The 21,604-nt window shown below is 37.0% G+C and overlaps 1 protein-coding gene and 1 pseudogene across 2 annotated transcripts in view; one reads left to right on the forward strand and one right to left on the reverse strand.

Moving 5' to 3' along the window:
* Positions 1-21,604, forward strand: part of NCK1 (NCK adaptor protein 1) — a 71,304-nt gene that overhangs the window by 19,970 nt on the left and 29,730 nt on the right. The window lies entirely within an intron of this gene.
* Positions 16,951-17,398, reverse strand: LOC144221817 (small ribosomal subunit protein uS15 pseudogene; annotated as a pseudogene).

Genomic DNA, 21,604 nt, shown 5'->3' on the forward strand with positions numbered 1-21,604 from the left:
GAAATAATTGGTGAAAAGAGCTATTTAAATTTATCTTTCCTTTGCATCAGGTTTTAACCAATTTATAAATTAGGTACAGTAAGAGATTAACAGCAATAACTAATAACAGAAGAACGATTATGGAGTGCTTGGGTGGGTCACGGTTGGGCAGCTGACTTTGGCTCAGGTCATGATCTCACAGCTCGTGAGTTCAAGCCCCACATCAGGCTCTTTGCCGACAGCTCAGAGCCTGGAGCCTGCTTCAGATTCTGTGTCTTCCCTCTCTCTCTGCCCCTCTCCTATGTGTGCTCTGTTTCTCTCTCTCTCAAAAATAAACATTAAAAAAGAAATACACCAAGAACCACAGCAAGGGAAAAAATAGACAAGCCAAGAAACAGACTCTTAACTCTAGAGAACATATTGATGGTTAACAGAAGGGAGGTGAGTGGGGGGATGTATGGAATTGTTGAAACACTATATTGTACACCTGAAATTAATATTATAATGTATGTTAACTATATTGGAATTAAAATAGCTCTGCCAGTAAAATATAATGGTGACTTTTAGGTTATTTCCTACCTGGAGGAGACATGACTTCCTAATTGTAAAATTCACATATAACTATCATTGAATTTATATCCATACAATTGGTGGTGGAATTTTTAGCATTAGGTAGGAGGATAAGGGAGGGAAGGACAACCTTGTAGCAGTCACTGTACTAAGTGTTTTATGTATGATTTTGTTTAATTTTCATAGCCACCCGTAGGTAGGTGCTACTGAAGCTCAGAGAGGTTAGGTAACTTACTCAGTGTCACACAGATAATAAACAACAGAGCAAGAATTTAACTCTGGTGTTTCTGTCCTCTCTTATCTTCTATTTATCCCTTTGCTTCATTTTACAATTCCATTTAGTCACTTGTTGGCCTATTGGCTTAAAAAAATAAAGCTCTTTTGAGATACAATTCACATACTGTACAATTCACCCATTTAAAGTACATGATTCAGTGGCTTTTAGTAATTTCAGAGTTTTGTAACCCTCACCACAATTTAGAACATTTGTATCCCCCCTTAAAGAAACCACGTTCCTATTTGTCATCATTCTTTAGCCTCCCCTACTCCCAGCTGTAGGCAACCATTAATCTACTTTCTGTCTCTATGGATTTGTTCATTCTGGAAGTTTCATATAAATGAAATCATGTGATATGTGGTCCTTTGTGACTAGTGTCTGTCACCATAATGTTTTTAAGATTCATCCAAGTTAAAAGCGTGTATCAGAATGTCATTTCTTGTTATTGCTAAATATTTCATTGTATAGATATAGTACTTTTTTTTAAAAGCTTATTTATTTTGAAAGAGAGATAGCTCTAGTGGGGGAGAACCAAAGAGAGGGGGAGAGAAAGAGAGAGAGAAACAAAATTCTAAGCAGGCTCCACACTTTCAGTACAGAGCCCAGTGTGGGGCTTGAACTCAACAAAACCTGAGTTGAAACCAAGAGTCAGATGCTTAACCCACTGAGCCACCCAGGCACCCTTGGATATACCACATTTTATCTATCCACTCATCAGTTGATGAACATTTGTGTTGTTTTTCCCTTTTGACTATTATGAGTAATATTGAAATCAACATTTATGTTTTTTTATTGTAGTAGAATATACATAACAAAGTGTATAGTTCTATAGCTTGAAGTACATTCACACTGTTGTACAACCATCACCACCATATACTTACAGAACTTTTTCATTTTCCTCAGTGAAACTCTATCCATTAAACACTAAATTCCATTCTTTTATTCCTCCAGCAGCCCCTTGGCTATCACCATTCTATTTTCAGTCTCTATGTATTTGACCGCTCTAGGAACCTTCTATAAATAGAATCATGCAGTATTTGTCCTTTTATAATTGGCTTATTTAATTTAATGTAATGTCTTCACAGATTATCCATATTATAGGAGGTGTCAAAATTTCCTTCTTTTTTAAGACTAGTGATATCCCACTGATGGTATACATCACATTTTATATACCCATTCATCTGTTGATAGGCACTTGGCTGCTTCTGTTTTTTTTGGTCTTGTGATTAATTCTGTTCTGAATATGGGTGTATAAATACCTACTCATGACCCTGCTCTCATTTTTTTTTTCCTGGATCATATGAGAACTCTAGTTTTGATTTTTTTTTTTTTTTTTTTTTGGAGAAATGCACAACTGTTTTCTACAGCAGCTGCACCATTACACACTCCTACCAGCAGTGCATAAAGATTCTAATTTGCCCATGTCTTCCAACCTTTATTTTCTGTGTTTTGAAAATAGTTGTCTTTATATATTATCTCATTATGGTTTTGACTTGCATTTTCCTAATGATTAGTGGTGTTGAACTTCGTTTTTTGTGCTTATTGGCCATTTGTATATCTTCTTTGGAGGAATACCTGTTCAGGTCCTTTGCCCATTTTTTAATTGGGTGTTTGTTTTTTGTTGCTGTTGTAAGAGTTCTTTATATATTCTGGATATTAATCCCCTATCAGATGTATGACTTACAATATTATTTCTCATTCCATGATAGTGTCTTTTGGTACACAAAAGAGTTTAATTTTGATGATGTCCAGTTTATTTCTTTTGTTGCCTCTGCTTTTGGGGTGAGATCCAAGAAATTATTGCCAAATCCAGTGTTGTGATGCTATTGCCTTGTTTTCTTCTAAGAGATTTATGCTTGCAGCTTATTTGGGTCTTTGATGCATTTTGACTTCTTGTTTATAGTGTAAGGTAAGGGTTCAACTTCATTTTGTAAGTTTTTTTGTGAATATATGTTTTCATTTATCTTGGCCGTATAACGGAATAGAATTCCTAGGCTAAATGGTAACTATGTTTAGCCTTTGAGGAACTACTAAACTGTTTTCCACTGTGGCTCTACCATTTTACATTCCCACTAGCAGTATATGAGGGTTCTGATTTCTCTATTGCTTTTCAGATCCCAACCACATTTCCTTCTTTTTTTTTTTTTTTTTTTTAACTTATTTCTGAGAGAGAGAGAGAGAGAGAGCATGAACAGGGGAGGGTCAGAGAGAGAAGGAGACACAGAATCTGAAACCGGCTCCAGGCTCTGAGCTGGCTATCGGCACAGAGCCCAGCGCAGGGCTCAAACCCACAAACTGTGAGATCATGACCTGAGCTGAAGTCGGACACTTAACCGACTGAGCCACCCAGGTGCCCCCAAACCACATTACCTTCTGACTGGCTTATTTAAAAACTTTCTTTGGCCTCTTTGGTGATAATCTCACAACTCTGTTTTTCTCCTGTCCTGTTTAAGCAATCTTAATGCTGTTCATTGTGTCATAAAAGATGAGAGGTGAAATCTTCTACCCTTCTAATCACAGAAGTTAAACCATTTGTTTTTCATTTGATAAATAAAATTTGGGGAAGAGATATGACCCAGTTATAGAGAGATAGTGTCAAGACTAGATCCCTTACTATGAATATAGCTTTCATTTTATTAAATCATTGTGTTCCCCATCAGTGTGTCTAAAATTCTCTATTTCTTTACTCTTTAGTTTTCCTCCCCATCATCTCCTCTAAAGTAGAGTAAAAGCAATGAGTTGTGTGCAGGTAATTTATTTGGCAGGTAATCCTAGGGAACAAGAATAAGGGTCTAGGGTAAATGAAATAAGAAAAGCCAGTACAAGAATGTATTATTGAATTACTGCTATGGCAACCAGGGCCCAATTGTAATAGGAACTTCTGAAGATATAGATGCTTCTCAAATTGTTTCTTCATGGATGGACAGTAGTAAACTGTTGCCTGCTTTTGTTCTCCATTAGTAGACAATTGCCCTATGGTAGTGTAAATTATTTTGCCTTCCCTTCATCACTTTATCTTTCCACTCAGGAGCCAGCCAAGTGGGTTGGTTCCTTGTGGTGTCTCACTTCATGTCCTCAAAAGAGCCCCAGAGCAGAAAGCAAACAAATCCCAGTGTATTCTTTGTGGGGAATAAGTCAAAACTTACCTGGAACCATTAGCCTGAGCTTGTTGACAAGTGTGGTGGTCAGAATAATGATCTCCCAAAGATGTCTATATCCCAATTCTCTAAACCTGTGAATCTGTTACCTTGCATCACAAAAGGGACTTTGTAGATAGTGAGATTATCCTGGATTATCCGGGTGGGTCCATTGTAATCACAAAAGCTTTATTTTACAAGAGGGAGGCAGGAATGTCAGTCCAAGAAAGAGATAGGATAATGGAAGCAGAGGTTTGTCATGATGTGATCCAGAGCCAAGGAATACGGGGCAGCTTCTAGAGGTTGGAATAGACAAGGAATGGATTTTCCCCATTCCCCAAGGAATGCAGGCTTTGATTATAGTTCTGTAAAACTGGTTTTGAAATTCTTATCTCTAGAACTTTAAGATAACAAATTTGTGTTCTAAGCCATTTAAATATGTGGCAGTTTGTTACACAGCAGTAGGAAACTGTTATAGCTAGCATCAAAGGAGAGGCCAACAGCATGAAGATGAAATAGAGATTTCTGATAGAATCCACCTCTTGGCTTTTGGCCTCTCCTTTGATGGTAGTGTGTTATTTTCCTACTGCTGTTTAGCAAATTACCACAAATCTACTACTTGCTCTGCTCAGATCTGCTTGGATCTAATTTACTGCAGGCTCTTCAACAGAAACATAAGACGGGTTAGTGATATAAGCTACTGCTGCCTGCTGCTGCATCTGGTATTGAAGCAGGAATAAATATTCATAACTTCCTTCTTTACCACCCATTCTAGATTTCTCTTACCCTAGGCTAGTAGTTCAGCTACTTTAAGTTGCTTGTGACTTCTAGACTTTCATTCTTGAGGGATTTGAGCCTTTAGTTGCCTTACCCTTTTTGAGCCATGGTTGCTGCAACTTCCTGTTTACTGTAATACCAAGTATGGAAACACCCAGTTATGTACACCTCCTAATGATAATCAGAGTCAGTTATTATTGCTAGTATAGTTTTTCCTTTCTTTGCCTACTAATCTTATCAGCATGAGGAGCCCAAAGTGACCAAGTAGTGGTCATACCTTTTTGACTCTGGAACCTCACTGTCCTCTGGTGGAAACATTACCCTCAGGACCTCTAATACAGAAAGTTTAAATTATGGGAAGGGGAAACCTAAATTCCACAAGTGAGTTACTGGCATTGATGGTGAAAAGGGTCAGTCCAGTTTGTGCCACTTAGTTTCTGGACTTATGTATTCTAGGTATTAGGGATATAATACCATAGCCATTGGTTCAGTGCATATACTGCATCCTGGGAGACCAACAAAGTGACTGTTGAGCTGCACTTTTAGTATACCATTCCATCATTTTATTAGTCTGACAGTTTCTTGGTGATGTTATATGCGGTAGGACCACTGGTGGTTGCCATGGTCTAATGCTTCACCATTAAATAGATATTTTGGTTTGGTGTGATGTTGAGATGGATTTTGATAAAGCAAGGGTTTTGAAGCCATTGGATGATGGTGCTGGGCAGAGGTACTGTTGAGGGATACTTTGGAGAGGGAAGGCAATACCATTTAAATAAGTGTAAATTCTGATGCCTTCCAAAATGCTAGAGTCCCAGCCCCATCATGCTGCCTGGTCAACTCTATGTCTGATAGGTTGCTATGTGTATTTTGCAGTGATCCTAATCCTACTAGAATTTTTTCAATTGTAGTAAGGCTTTTTAATTATAGTTTTCAAAAGTAAATTGATGTTTTTTATAACAAGGAATCTGATGAACGTGAGTTTTAAATTTTAATATGGTTGCACGGCAAAGGAAACAACCCACAAAACTAATAGGCACCAACGGAATGGGAAAAGATAGTTGCAAACGACATATCNTATGGTCAATTTTATGATATCATTTATAAGGAATTCAAGAAAAGGCAAACAGTAGTGACAGAAAGTCTATCAGCAGTTGCTAGAGGGAGAGGATTGACTTTAAGGGGCATTTTGAGGTGATAAAAATGTTTTAGAGCTTCATTGTGGTATAAGTCACACAATTTTATACATTTATTAAGATTCATTAGATCTTTCAGCGACAGTGAAGCTGGGAAGATTCCAGGCCACGGACATAAGGATCTCCTTGTCCTCTTCCCCTTTAACCTCTCTCCGAAGCCCCTCAATAAAATGGTTTGATTCCCCCTCCCTTCCTGCTCTAAAAAAAGACACATTATTCGGGGCACCTGGGTGGCTTAGTCGGTTAAGTGTCCGACTTTCGCTTAGGTCATGATCTCACGGTTCGTGGGTTCGAGCCCCGCGTCGGGCTCTGTGCTGACTGCCAGCCCAGAGCCTGGAGCCAATTTCAGAGTCTGTATCTCCCTCTCTCTCTGACCCTCCCCTGCTCACGCTGTCTGTCTCTCTCTCCTAGAAATAAATAAAAAATAAAATTAAAAAAAAAGACACATTAAACTCTACACTTTTTTTAAAAATTATTTTTTAAAATACTTACTTGTTTTTGAGGAGACAAAGTATGAGTCAGGAGGGGCAGAAAGCAAGGGAGACACAGAACTCCAAGCATTCTCCAGGCTCTGCATTGTCAGCACAGAGCCTGAAGTGGGGCTCCAACTCTCAAACTGAGTGCATGACCTGAGGAGCTGAAGTCAAATGCCTAACTGACTGTGCCACCCAGGCGCCCCTCATTAAGCTCTGCACTTAAAATCAGTATAGATTAAATCTCACAACTTATTTGAAGGAAAGAGGATGTACTCATTTGTTAATGTACTCATCTTTTCCATGTTTGTTTACTTTTTTCCTTTTAGGTAATAATTTTTGATTCTTAGATTTGAGAAATTCTTCTCTGAGATTTTTTTTCCCGGATTTTCCCATTTTATTGATTTTTGTTCTTTATTTCCTTTTTTATCTGGAAATATACCCAGGATATTTTAATCAGGTAGTATAAGACCCATAGAATGGAAATGACTGTTAGAAGGAAGGAGATTTTACTTAGTTCCCTAGAAACTGGAGGCACAGCATTCCATGCCACATCATGGTGCCACATGAGGAAGCACAAGGGTTGGTCAGGAGGCAGAAGGAGCCAAGGGGAAAGCGTGTCCAGAGCCTTTATTGTGGTTAAGTGGGTAAGAATGGATAAAGCAGGGTAGGCAAGCCTGAGCAAGTTGAGGTTTGGATAATTTGAATAATGTATAGCTCTGGGTGATAGAGGTTGTCTCTAGTTATCTAGTACCTGGCTCCAGGGTGAATTAGAACAGTGGGAATACAGACTTAGTATGTGAGAATTTTGAAAGGAGATGATAGGTAGGCTTTGGATTAGTTGGTTATGTATCAGAGATGTGCTCTCTCTCAGGCAAGTTGTTTGACATCTAGGAATCAGATAACCCTAGAAGGGACAGTCTCTCTCTGGGTCCAAAGGGCCCTGCCATGTCAGACCATTATAAATATTTTTAAAAAACCTTAAAAACATGACTAATACACTTACACTTTCATTTGATTTACTTAGTTGTCTTTTTCTAGTTTCTTGATTAAAAATGTATTAGTTAAGGGGCGCCTGGGTGGCTCCGTCGGGTAAGCATCTGACTTCAGCTCAGGTAATGATCTCACGGTTTGTGAGTTTGAGCCCCACATTGGGCTGTCAGCTGTCAGTGGGACCTGCTTCAGATCCTCTGCCCCTCCCCCCTCTCAAAAATATGTCTTGGTTCAGCATATTCATTTATACTGTTCAGTTACAAATGCAACTATAATTTGAGTTGAATTACACATTTTGATAATGTGGTACTTGTATTGTTGCTCACTTCTTATTTTTATCATTTCAAATGTGATTTTCTTGTTGGTTTTTTTTTGTTTGTTTCTGGTTTGTTTAGGAGTCCATTTTTAAGTTTACAAACATTTAAAAATGTTTTATTGGCAGTTTCAACATTATATTGTGGGCAGAGTACAGTTTTAGGTGTAAGTTCTTTGAAATTTTTTGGTGTCTTTGTGACTCTTTTTTTTAAATTTTTTAACATTTTTTGAATTTTGAGAGAGAGAGACACAACATTGCGACCTGGGGAGGGGCAGAGAGAGAGGGAGACACAGAATCAGAGGCAGACTACAGGCTCTGAACTGTCAGCACAGATTCTGATATGGGGCTCGAACTCACGAACCAGGAGATCATGACCTGAGCTGAAGTTGGACCCTTAACCGACTGAGCCATGTTGGCGCCCCTTTTTGTGACTCTTAATGCATGATCATTTTTTGAAAATGTTCTTAGTGTACTTGGACATAATTATATCATTTTTTGTTTGCTGGAAGTTTCTCTATATAACTGTCAGATTAAACTTACTCATTTTGCTGGTCAAATATTCTATATCGTTATTTATTTGACTTCTTGTCTGTCAGCTTTTAGTGTAACTAAATTAGAGACTCATGCAGTGGTTGAAATTTATTTATTTATTTTTTTTTTTTTGCAATTCTAGGAATTGTATGGAATCATTAGATTGCTTTGGATAGTATTGATGTCTTAACATCCTAACAGTTTTAAGTCTTCCAATCTATAAACACAGGATGTTTTTCCATTTAGTAATGTATTTTTCCACTTATTTTTGTTTATTCATTTTTGAAAGAGAGAAAGAGAGCATGAGCAGGGGAGGGGCAGAGAGAGAGGGGTACAGAGGATCCAAAGTGGGTTCTGCGCTGACAACAGCAAGCCTAATGTAGGGCTCAGACTCACAAACTGTGAGATCATGACCTGAGCTGAAGTTGGACACTCAACTAACTGACCATCCAAGTGCCCCTTACTCTTTTTTTTTTTTTAAATGAGGTTTGTGGGTTTTTTTATTTTATTTATTTTTCTTAATTAAGAGCAGTTTTAGGTTTACAGCAACATTGAGGGGAAGATATAAAGATTTCCTATATACTCCCTATCTCATACATGGCATAGCTTCTTCCATTATCAGCATTCCCCACCGGAGTGGTACATTTGTTATAATTGGTAAACCTACATTAACACATCATAATACCCAGAGTCCATAGTTTACTACATTATGGTTCACTCTTCTTGTATACTTATGCCTTCTTTAAATTCTTTCACTAATGTTCTGTAGTTTTCATTGTCCAAGTCTTTTCGTTCCTTAATTAAGTTTATTCCTAAGTATTTTATTCTTTTTGATGCTGCTGTAAATGGTCAGTCGTTTTCTTAATTTCCTTCTTAGATTGTTTATTGACAATGTTTACTAACATTGTTAGTGTTAGAAATGCAGCCTATTTTTGTGTTGATTTTATATCTTGCTACTTTTGCTGAATTTACACCAGCTTAACTTTGATAACAGAAAAAGTTTGCTCCTATAAGCTTCATTCTCATCCCTTCATTCGTTGATGAAATGAAGTACATCTTTAAACATTGTGTGTCCAAATACATAGACTAATAATTGGGTTTTTTAGTGCATTAGGCTCTTTACATTCTATAGAACAGAAAATGTAGAGTTAGGAACCAACATTACAATAATAGTCACTTTAGACAAGTGTTTTTAAAAATTGTTTATTAATGTTTTAAATCTTATCAAAAACAAAAATTAGAGTTGCAGACTGTATTTTCAGTAATTCTGTCTTGTATAATTGCTCACATATTTACCTTTGTTGAGATCTGTATTTCTTAATATGACTTTGAATTATTGTCTAGTATCCTTTTATGTCAACTTAGGAAGTACTTCCTGTACATTTTTTTTTTTTTTACAAATATTTTATTGTCAAGTTAGTTTCCATATAACACCCAGTGCTCATTCCCAAATTTCCTTTACATTTTTTTGTAGGGTAGGTCTAGTAGTAACAGACTTCCTCTGCTTTTGTTTACCTGGGAATGTCTTAATTTCTTCCTCACTTTTGAAGGACAGTTTTGTTGAATATTGGATTTTAGTTAACAGGTTTTTATTTCAATATTTTGAATATGTTAGTCTATAGTTGACCCTTGAAAAACATGGGTTTGAACTGTGTGGGTTACTTATATGCAGATTTGTTATTTTTTAAATTATTTTGAATTATTTTTTTACATCCAAATAGTTAGCATATAGCACAATAATGATTTCAGGGGTAGATTCCAGTGATTCATCCCCTATGTATAACACCCAGTGCTCATCACAGCAAGTGTCCTCCTTAATGCCCCTTACCCATTTAGCCAATCTCCCCACCCACAACCCCTCCAGCAACCCTCAGTTTGTTCTCTGTATTTAATCATCTCTTATGTTTTGTCATCCTCCTTGTTTTTATATTATTTTTGCGTCCCTTCCCTTATGTTCATCTGTTTTGTATCTTAAATTTCTCAAATGAGTGAAGTCTTGTGATATTTTTCTTTCTCAGACTAATTTCGCTTAGCAAAATACCTTCTAGTTCCAGCCACGTAGTTGCAAATGGCAAGATTTCAATCTTTTTGATGCCAAGTAGTACCCCATTGTAAATATATACCACATATTCTTTCTCCATGCATACACTGATGGACGTTTGGGCTCTTTCCATACTTTGGCTATTGTCAATAGCAGCATTGGGATGCATGTGCCCCTTTGAAACAGCACATCTGTATCCCTTGGATAAATACCTAGTAGTGCAGTTGCTAGGTTGTAGGGTAGTTCTATTTTTAATTTTTTGAGGAACCTCCATACCGTTTTCCAGAGTGGCTGCACTAGTTTACATTCCCACCAGCAGTGCAAAAGAGTTCTTTTTTCATTGCATCCTTGCCAACATTTGTTGTTGCCCGAGTTGTTCATTTTAGCCATTCTGACAGGTGTGAGGTGGTATCTCATTGTGGTTTTGATTTGTATTTCCTGGATGATGAGTGATATTGAGCATTTTTTAATGTGTCGGCCATCTGGTTGTCTTCTTTGGAGAAGTGTCTATTCATATCTTTTGACCATTTCTTCATTGGATTATTTGTTTCTTGGGTATTGAGTTTGATAAGTTCTTTATAGATTTTGGATACTAACCCTTTATCTGATAAGTCATTTGCAAATATCTTCTCCCATTCCATTGGTTGCCTTTTAGTTTTGCTGATTATTTCCTTTGCTTTTATGCAGGTTTTTTATACTACAGGACTGTAAATGTATTTTCTCTTATGCTTTTCTTAAGTTTCTTTTATCTAGCTTATTTTACTGTAAGAATACGGTATATAATGCATGCAACATACAACATATGTGTTAACTGTTTATGTTAATTGGTAAGGCTTCTTGGTTAGCAGAAGGCTATTGTTAAGTTTTGGAAGAGTCAGAATATACAGGTTTTTGACTACAACAGGGTAAGTGCCTCAATCTTTGCATTGTTCAAGGGTCAGTCAGCTGTACTGTCTTCTAGCCTCCAAAGTTTTTAAAAACATTTTTTTAATGTTTTTGTTTTTGAGACAGAGAGAGAGAGAGACAGGCCGACAGACCATGAGCGGGGGATGGGTGCAGAGAGAGAGGGAGGCATAGAATCTGGAGCAAGCTCCAGGCTCTTAGCTCTTAGCACAGAGCCCAACATGGGGTTCGAACTTGTAAACTATAAGATCATAACCTGAGCTGAAGTCAGACACTTCACTGACTGAGCCATCCAGGAGCCCCTATCCACTAAAGTTTCTAATGAGACATCTATTGGTGATCTTATTGAGGATTTCTTGTATGTGATCTTTCACTTCTTTTGTTGCTTTCAAGATTCTCTCTTTGTCGTTTAATATTTTCATTTATGGTGTGTCTCAGTATAGATCTCTTGAGTTTACCCTACTTGGAGTTTGTTGAGCTTCTTGGATGTTTTAAATTCATGTCCATTATCAAATTTGAGACATTTTCAGCCATTATTTCTTTAAATAATCTCTTTTCCCCTTAGTCTTCCTCTTTTCCTTTTGGCACTCCCACAGTGCATCTGTTGGTTCTTTTCCTGGTGTCCCACAGATCCTTTATTCTTTCATTTTTGTGTGTGTATTCTTTAGGCTTGATAATTTCAATTTCCCTGTCTCCATGCTCACTGATTCCTTCTTTTACCTGCTCAAATCTGGCTTTAAATACCTTTGGTCAATATTTCATTTTTGTTATTGTATTTTTCAGCTGGAGAGTTTCTTAGGTTTCCTGCTAGGAATTTACCCAAGGGACACAGGAGTGCTGATGCATAGGGGCACATGTACCCCAGTGTTCATAGCAGCACTTTCAACAATAGCCAAATCATGGAAAGAGCCTAAATGTCCGTCAACTGACAAATGGATCAAGAAGATGTGGTTTATCTATACAATGGAATACTACATGGCAATGAGAAAGAATGAAATCTGACCATTGTAGCAACGTGGATGGAACTTGAGGGTGTTATGCTGAGTGAAGTAAGTCAGGCATAGAAGGACAGATACCATATGTTTTCACTCATGTGTGGAACAGGAGAAACTTAACAGAGGACTATGGGGGAGAGGACGGGGAAAAAATAGTTAAGGAGAGGGAGGGAGACAAACCATAAGAGACGCTGAAATACTGAGAACAAACTGAGGGTTGATGGAGGTGGGGGATAGGGGAAAAGGGGTGAAGGGCATGGAGGAAGGTGCTTGTTGGGTTGAGCACTGGGTTATAATCCTAACGGGTTATATGGAAACTAACTTGACAATAAACTATTAAAAAACTATTAAACTATTAAAAAATTACTATTTTGTTCATACATCCTTTGCTTCCTCTACATCTTTCTTTAGTTGGTTGAGCATCTTTAAGATACTTGTTTAAAGTCTTTGTCTGTTGAGTTTGTCAGCTGGTCTTTCTCCAGGATGGTTACTGTTGGTTTTTCCCTTTGAATGGATCACACTTGCCTGTTTCTTTGTATCCCTTGTGATACTTTGGTTGTTGAAAACTGAATGTTTGAATCTAATAATGTGGTAAGTCTGAAAATCAGATCATTATCTCTTCCTCAGGCTTTCCTGGGTTTTTGTTTTTATTGTCATAAACTGTTTCTGTGCCAGGAATCACTTTGAGGTATAAATTTAAGCTTTCCTCAGGTCTTCACTGAGCTTGTGCCTTTTTCTGTATATATGTGGTGACTTACTTAATTCTCTTGTTACTAATTCTTTAGTGTCTGGCCCCTGAAAGGAGAAGGTTATAAAAGGCACCAACCCTTTAGATTTTCTTCAGCCTGAGGGAAAGGGGCTTACATAATCGGGGTGTGTGTATGTGTGTGTGTGCATACACGCGCACCAGTGACTGCCTCTTTTGTCAGCACCTCAGTGATCAGAAGCATCGTTCAGCTATCAGAACGCAGATCCCTGATATATGGATGGGCAGGATCCTTATTGCTCATTTTGGCTCCTGCAAGCTGCTCTTGGAACTAATGTACAGCTGCCTAGCATGGGCCTGAGGAGTAGAAGATGCTACTAGTATTGCTGAGCTAAGAACACAAATTAACCAAAATGAATAGTCCAAGACTTCCTCTGGAAGTTTCAAGCCTTGGAGCAGACTCCAAAATTCTAAAATAGATTCTAAAATCTATTAAATTTGGAGCAGACTCCAAACTGCTAAAATCACATAGATTCTTCTAGTACAATTGTTGTCTAGGTGGAGAAACCAATTTTTCTTTTTTTTTGGCTTCTTATGCCACTATCTTCCCAGAATCTTCTCATAACTTTACAAAAGGAAGTTCCATTATAGTTTTGGGGTTCTTGGGCTTTTTCTCCTTGTTTTTCAGATTATGCCTCAAAGATAACGCAGTTGAGATGTTTTACTTAGTTTTTAAGTCTAGATAGCAGGCACTTAAAAGAAAGAGTTCTTGTTTTTGATACTTTTTTTTTTCCTAAGAAGAAAACTAATGCTTCCAACTGAAGAGGGAGAGACTGGAAACGGAGAGACCCATAAAGGAGGCAAATGCCTTCATTACTACTAAGGTGGTGGTAGTGAGAATGGAGATACATGGAATCATTTGAGTCTTATGAAGGAGGTAAAAAGGACAAGAGTCGAGATGCAGGGTTAACTGAGTAGGGGTTCATTAATTTGGATAACTAAATTAATAGTGGTACTATTTGCTGAATTATAGAACACAGAAGCAGAAACTTGGTAGGGATAAACGTGGAGTGCCTATGAGATAAGTACTGTGCTTTAGAAAGTATTTTCACACCTGGTAATTTTTAAACATGTTTAATTATCTTGAGAGACAGAGCATGCACGTGGGTTAGCCCAAGCCATTGAGGAGCAGAGAAAAACGGAGAGAGAGAATCCGAAGCAGGCCCTGTGCTATCAGCACAGAGCCCATCTTAGGGCTTGATCTCACGACCATGAGATCATGACCTGAGCAGAAATCAGGAGTCAGATGCTCAACTGACTGAGCCACCTGGGCTCCCCCACACTGAGGAGTTTTAAGTAATAGTGTATTGGTAACTCTCTCGTAGGTCCTCTTACATGCATAAGCCAAAAGGTAAAGGCATAAGGTAATTTTAATAGTAAGGCTTAGGGGCGCCTGGGTGGCTCACTCGGTTAAGCATCCGACTTCAGCTCAGGCCATGATCTCACAGTCTGTGGGTTCGAGCCCCGCGTTGGGCTCTGTGCTGACAGCTAGCTCAGAGCCTGGAGCCTGTTTCAGATTCTGTGTCTTCCTCTCTCTCTGACCCTCACCTGCTCATGCTATCTCTCTCTTTCTCCTAGAAATAAATAAAAACATTTAAAAAAATAGTAAGGCTTAAGTGGTAAAGCCCTGAAAGTATTTTTGAATACATATTACATAAGTGCATGGAGGGCTTGAGGGAGAATTAGAATTAAGTATAGCAGTTAATGTGATAATACTCAAATGTTATGATTCATTGCATGTTAAATAAGTCTGGAATTTCACATTACTACAGGTTTAGTATATGTTAGGAGAATATAGTTGCTAAATGTAATGATACAGTCTAAACCTTATTTATACTATATAGCATGGAGAAATGATAGTTCCACTATCCCCGGTACTGTGTATATTCTTTTAGAAATATGTACAACTTTGGAAACATGACTTGGAATGACACTTTTAAAAGATTTGGTAATTAAGAGCATATTAAAGAGTAAAGACTGGAATACCAAGGGAGTAAGATGATGAAAACATTAGAGAAAACAATACATATCTGATTTTATTTAGTCCATAAATTTAAGGAAAAATTTAGTCAATAGTTTTGATAGGATTGTAGTTTTAATATAACTCAGGAGACTTTTTTTATACAATCTCAGTTCTCTTCTTTTACAAATTAGAAAATGGAGTTTCAAGGAAGTTAATGACATTCCTTGACTCATAGTTAATGGCAAGGCAGTTTAATGGCAACCCTAGTTTGTTAAGCATATATTATTTATAGGAGCAGTAGAATAGGGCTGAGACTAGAACAAGGCAAGCAAGTTGCCTAGGTTACAAAGTTGAAGGAGGCAGTCACTTTCAGGGAAAGATCCTAGACTTGGAAGATCCTTATTTATCAAAGTAGTATTTGAAAAGTCCTAGGACACAATGCCCAGCCCTGCAGATTAGGGATGGCCTGAGGAAGCTAGATGGAGTGCTGATGCTAGAAGAGAATTATCCCTTGAGACCTAGCCCTTTGTATATGGTAATCTAACAGTTTGCATGTACTTCACTTAATGTGAGAACAGTTGTTCTCAGACCCGGATTGGTTCCCCTACTTTTTTCTTTGAATCAGATCTCAGAGGCTGTAATAATTATTTTAAAAATGTTTATTTATTTTTGGGGTTCCTAAGTGGCTCAGTTAGTTGAGCACCTGACTTCGACTCAGGTCATAATCTCACGGCTCATGGGTTCGAACCCTCCGGTCAGGCTCTGTGCTGACAGCTGAGCCTGGAGCCTGCTTCTGATTCTGTGTCTCACCCTCTCTCTGCCCCTCCCTTGCTTGTGCTGTCTCTCTCAAACTAAATAAACATTTAAAACTTTTTAAAAAAATATTTATTTTTGAGAGAACTAGAGAGTGCAGGTGGAGGGATGGGGGCAATGGGAGTGGGTAGGACAGAGGATCTGAAGTGGGCTCTGCGCTGACAGCAGCAAGCCTGATGNAGACCTCCGGCTCTGTCAACTTGGCCTGAGAGTTAGAAAATTGAGACACACCTCTCATTCTTTCTCTTTTACAGCTCACATAGCCAAATATGGAAGCAATTTAGAGATAACATTAAAAAGGATGTAAGAGATTAACCCAAATCTGCTTTTACTATCATGGCCTTTGTTCTCTAGTTTGACTTCCATTTTGTTTTTGAGGATGCAGTCCCTAGTGGAGCTCCATTCCCCGTAGGTAAAGGACAAGTTTGTTTATGAGGGTCTTTCTTTCCAGCACTTAGGGGTTAGAGGCAGTCTAGACTGAATGAAATCTCTACTTCTGTGTCTCAGGAAGATTATTTGTATTTTCCAGAATCTCCGCAGTGGATGACACATGGAATAGACAAGCTGTCCTTCAAATATTAGTGGCTCTCTTGGCATTACCTTATGTGAAGAGAATAAACCCAGAATGCACGGCTTTTGTCTTAGAACTACTGGGTATAAAGTTGTTATGCTGCTTCTCTGGAACTGTCCTCTTTATACTTGGTACCTAGCTTGCCTCCTTAGGACCATTATTTTTTTGTTTTTAAGGCCTTTGGAGTTAAAGGCAGACCATTTGTTTTTATAATACACTTTAAAATCAGTGGATTCTGGGAACTAAAAGTGAAGACAGGTGGTTTTACTGGCTTAGTCAAAGGTAGCTAAATGTATATAAACATTAGCAGTACATTAGACCCCGTTTACAAATGCAGTTGGCATAGTTTGTGATGCTAATGGGAGCAGAGTAAGTTTAATATAAGTCAACATTGCAGATGAAGTAATATTAGCAAGAAATAGAACTTTTCCCACCAGCCTGTAAGCTCTTTCAGGACAGATTTAGCTTTGTAAGCTGGATAGCTCAGACTGTGTCTCTCACATAGTAGAGCCTTAAAAAGATAAGTAATTCACAAGTAAAAGCTTGGTTAAATCAGGGGTTTGGTTTTTCATAAGATCCAGGTAGTTTTCAGTGTTAGGTTTTGTTTTTTTCTAGACAATGATTTTATTGTGTGAGTTCATAGTCAAATTTATGCACCCAGGGCAAAAACTGTGGATAATTTCTATTTCCAGTTGAGGGGAGAGGACTCCTTTGGTCTTAGAGTATCAAGCCAACTGGTAAAGCTGGCTCTCCATCAGAATCAGTGGGAATTTAACATCCTTATCTTTTCTGTTCCCCTCAAGATTCTTTTAAACATCAAGAGCTTTCTTAATCAAGTGGTAGAATCCTCAGGAACATTAGGAGCAAGTCCTTTGGACTTAAGAATTCTCAGAATTTTATTGCTTGTCACAAAATATACTTGTGCAATACTATGTGATTCTCTCAGGATTACACCGATTTGTGAGGGAGTCTGGCCCTTCTTGGCCAGTTTGTAGATCTGCTCCTTCAGACGTCAACTTCACCCAGGTGAGGACGCTGTGACAATAAGGCAGAACCAACTGGGACAGGCCCTTCCCAGGAGCGTGCATGTGACTCATGATGGCGGCAGTCAGGCAGTGAAAGAGAGTCCAGTGTTAGCCTTCATTAAACCTGGTCCAGAGTGCTTATGAGTAACACACACATACAGTTGTTACATTGGGAATGTCTGTACTTGCTATTACGGTTTTCTTAATCTCTGTCTAGTTTTTTTTTTTTATCATTACTTTTGCATTTTTCTTACTTCTGAAGTCTTTCTTACAGAGTGTGCCTTTTTCCTTTAAATTTGACACCCTAATGGTGCCTGCCTGGCTCAGTTGGAAGAGCATGCTCTTAATCTTGGGGTTATGAGTTCATGCCCCTCTTTGAGTGGAGAGATTACATAAACAAAGTTCAAAAAACCCAAATTTGTTAATCTTCACTCTTTTTTCTTTCAGTTCAGGTTTTATCATATATTGGCCCTATTTGTTCGTTTTAACAGAAAAGTAATTTTGGTTTATGAAGTGAAATATCCAGGTATAGATCTGGGTTGAGGAATAATTAGATTGGAAAGCTCAAAAAATAGAATCCAATCTATGTGCACCTTTCAGTTTCGTTGTCAGGTTCTGTGTAGTGACTTTTACTCTGCTTTCAGATTTAAGTCTGTTGGGAAAAGAGTGAATGCCTTCCAGTAACCCCTGTAGACATCCCAGGAAACTTTCTGAACGAATGACTTGTTTTAAGTCCATTCTTCACTAGTCACAGGAAATAAGGGAATTTAATATTCTGGTTAGCTGTTCATGATTGCATATACTACCCTTGAGTTGGAACTCCACCTGAAGAATGTCAAAATAGAATTGGGGGGTGGGGGCAGGGATGGAGAGGATAGGGTTTGAGAAGGAAGCTGAAACACTATTATGAAAAGAAGAGAAAATGGATGCTCATACAGCTTGAATGTCAGCTAGCTGTTCGGCGGTTTAATTGACTTAAATTTGATTTTTAACGGATCAATGATGTTTTCTAAATTAATTTTTTAAATTATCAAGGTAATATATGAACATAGACTAAAATGTCAAATAGTGCTAACAGGCCTAATAACAAAAATAGCAGTCCTTTCTCTCCTTTCTCTACCCTGTTGCCTCAAGAAGTAATCACTTTAAAATGTTTTGAGCTCTTTCAGAAACAACAGCTTAAAAAGTTGAAAGTGATTACTTCTTGAGACAAGCAGGAGGAAAAAGGGTGAGGAGAACAAAGGACTGTTAATTTTGTTAAAGGCCTTATAGCACTATGTTGACATTTTAAACTATGTTAATGTATTACTTTGATAAATAAAAAACATACATTGTATTATCTCCTGATTCATTAATTTGAGATCTCTACTAATTTTCTATTAAGGTTAATGAGGTTATTTATTTGTTTAGTAATCTCTGTACCCAACTAGGGGCTCTAAATCACAACCTCGAGGTCAAGAGTCATATGCTCTACCTACTGAGCCAGCCAGACGCCCCCATTTATTTTCTTAACCTTTCTTAGCCTTATTGTCTTGGTTAAAATTGTATATTCATATTCAGGATTTTCATCATTATGACTATATAATCACATAAATATTGTTTATAGTTGACTCACCTCCTATAACTAAATTTTCTTTCTTGTGTAATTAATTTTTTTAATTTATAAGAAATTTATATGGTTTACATTTAAAATTTTCTTTATTGTCTTTTAATTTAGCTACACCTTCCCATATTCTAACAGTTCTATACATAGTCTAATCTGTCAGATAGTCTTACCTGTTTATTTTTCTTTTTTTGGAATTCTTTAATTTGGACTGTTTATTCTAGATCTGATCTTAATTTGCTTTTGCTATCATTCTGGAAATTTCCTTTTGGTTTTCTTCATTGGTTTTCCTGCTTCCTAGAACTGTGTCCTTTTTTTTTTTTTTTTTTTTTTTTTNTTCCTAAGTCAGAGTAAATTGGAATTAAATTTTATGAGAATGGTTGTCTGAAAATGACTGTTATTCTTATACTCAATTTTACTTGGTAGTTTGATTGTATAGGGGAGTTATGGTTTAAAGTGAATTTCAGTTTTGCAAGATCAGAATTGTTCTTGAGATGGATAGTGGTGGTAATTGTGCAACATTGTGAACGTACTTAATGCCACTGAACTGCACACTTAAAAATGGTTCAGATGAGAAATTTTATGTGTATTAGTTAGCTAGGGCTATCGTAACAGAGTATCACAGTGTGGTGGCTTAAACAACAGAAATTTATTGTCTCAAAATTCTGGATGCTGGAGTCTAAGATTAAGTTGTTGTCAGAATTGGTTTCTTCTGAATGCCTCTCTCTTTGGCTTGTTGATGGTTGTCTTCTCCCAGTGTCTTCATATGATCTTTCCGTAGTGTGTCTGCATCCTAATCAGCTCTTATAATGACCCCAGCCATACTGGATTAGGACCTACCTACCCTAATGACCTCATTTTACCTTAATTACCCCTTTAAAGACCCTATCTCCAAATACAGTCACTTTCTGAGGTACTAGAGGATAGGATTTCAGCATCTATATTTTGTAGGGGGAAAAATTCAGTCCATCACATGTATTGTAGCACAGTTTAAAAACTGCATATTAGAAACATAAGTATAGTCTATTACCAGCCAATTTATGTTTGATTGCCATGTAGTACAATAAGGATTAAGTCTGTTAATGTGTTTGTTTGTTGTATTATGCCATTAAATTCTTCATTATGTTACTTTTTTTCATAATTGGTGATTTATACTGTAATTGTTCATCATTTAGCAATATTAGCAAGAATATTACATTCCTCTTTTGTGGTAACATTAATGACTGCTTCTTTAGATTATATAAAATGTAATATTCTTCAGATTATAGAATAGTGATGTGTTCTTAAGGTGATCTTGGTACAGCTTATTATAATTCAGAGTAATAAGTAAAATTTTGTGATACCTGACAAAATAATCATAGAGGGAGTAGTAAGGCATTGATTAAGTAAGTTGTTGAAAAATAGAATTACAGTTGATATTTTTTGAGAACATGTTTTGCTCTCAGGCCTTATCAGGTCAGTACCCTGTTAGTCTATAAAAACTACTAAGTAAATATTTGTTGAATGAATTTTGGTATGCACAGGACTTTTGTCTGTGTTATTTTGTGTTTGCTTTTATTGGGGGATATGTTCAAAGTGATATTTCCAAAACTGAATAGAATAAGATGGCATTTAATTTGACCTATTTTTTTTAAAAAGGCTTGATTTTTTTTAAGAGCCTTTATTTAAGACTAGCCTGTAATTTTTTATTTTCCCCATGATGAGATTCTTACCCGTGTCGTTTCATTGTAAGAGTGTTTAACACTAAAATGACTTGACAAGATAGTAGGGTTTTAAACAGTGAATACAGTAAAATCATCTTATGAATTGCTTTGTCTTTTTGCATTACTTACAGCATATTGAAGTTAGTTATTTGGGGATTTTTTTTCCCCCTTCATTGTTTACCGAAAGATCTGTAACCCAACCAAACTTCCGGAGTTAGTCACTTGGGTATTGTCACTCTGCTGATTTTTATCAGAAACAGGAAATTGTCAAGTTATGTGTTAAACTATAAGAGAGTCTAAAATCACATTTGTATTAGCATGAGAGATTTCTCTTTAGAATTTTTTTCAATCACTAGCTAATTTCCAACTTCTTCCTCAGACTGTAACAATTGGCTTGCCAAAAATGGTCATATAGTTTACATATCATAGTTTACATATCATACACAGTATGATTGGTAACATGATTTGACAGACTTAGTGTCATTAATATATAAATACACCCAGTGAATTTGTAAAAGTAGGTTAGGGAAGAATATATTTTTAGGTGTTTGGCCTGATGTTATTATTCCTGTATTTAGATTATCTATTCTCTAGAGGTTCCTAAAGTGGAGTCTCCAAGGCCAGACTATTTTCATTATACTGAGATATTAATTTCCATTTTTGCTCTGGAGTTTCCAGAGGCTGTATGAATACAATGATATTTTATAATAAAATGTCAACATTTGAAGATCTGTAAAACTTAGTGAATGTATATTACATGACGATACAGAATCATATGTGAATATAAACAAGTCCATTTAAAGTATCAGACTGAACAGTGAATATTTTCTGCTGTATATTTTAGTTCACATTCAGGAAGATTCACACTTTTTAGAATGTGGTTGAGATTTAACAGAATTATATAATTACTGCCACAATCTAAATACAGAACAGTTCTTCACCTCCTCATGCTTTGTAGTCCAGAATGTCATA

The sequence above is a fragment of the Crocuta crocuta genome, unplaced genomic scaffold, assembly GCF_008692635.1.
Source record: "Crocuta crocuta isolate KB4526 unplaced genomic scaffold, BGI_CrCroc_1.0 scaffold580, whole genome shotgun sequence".
NCBI classification, from domain to species: Eukaryota; Metazoa; Chordata; class Mammalia; order Carnivora; family Hyaenidae; genus Crocuta; species Crocuta crocuta.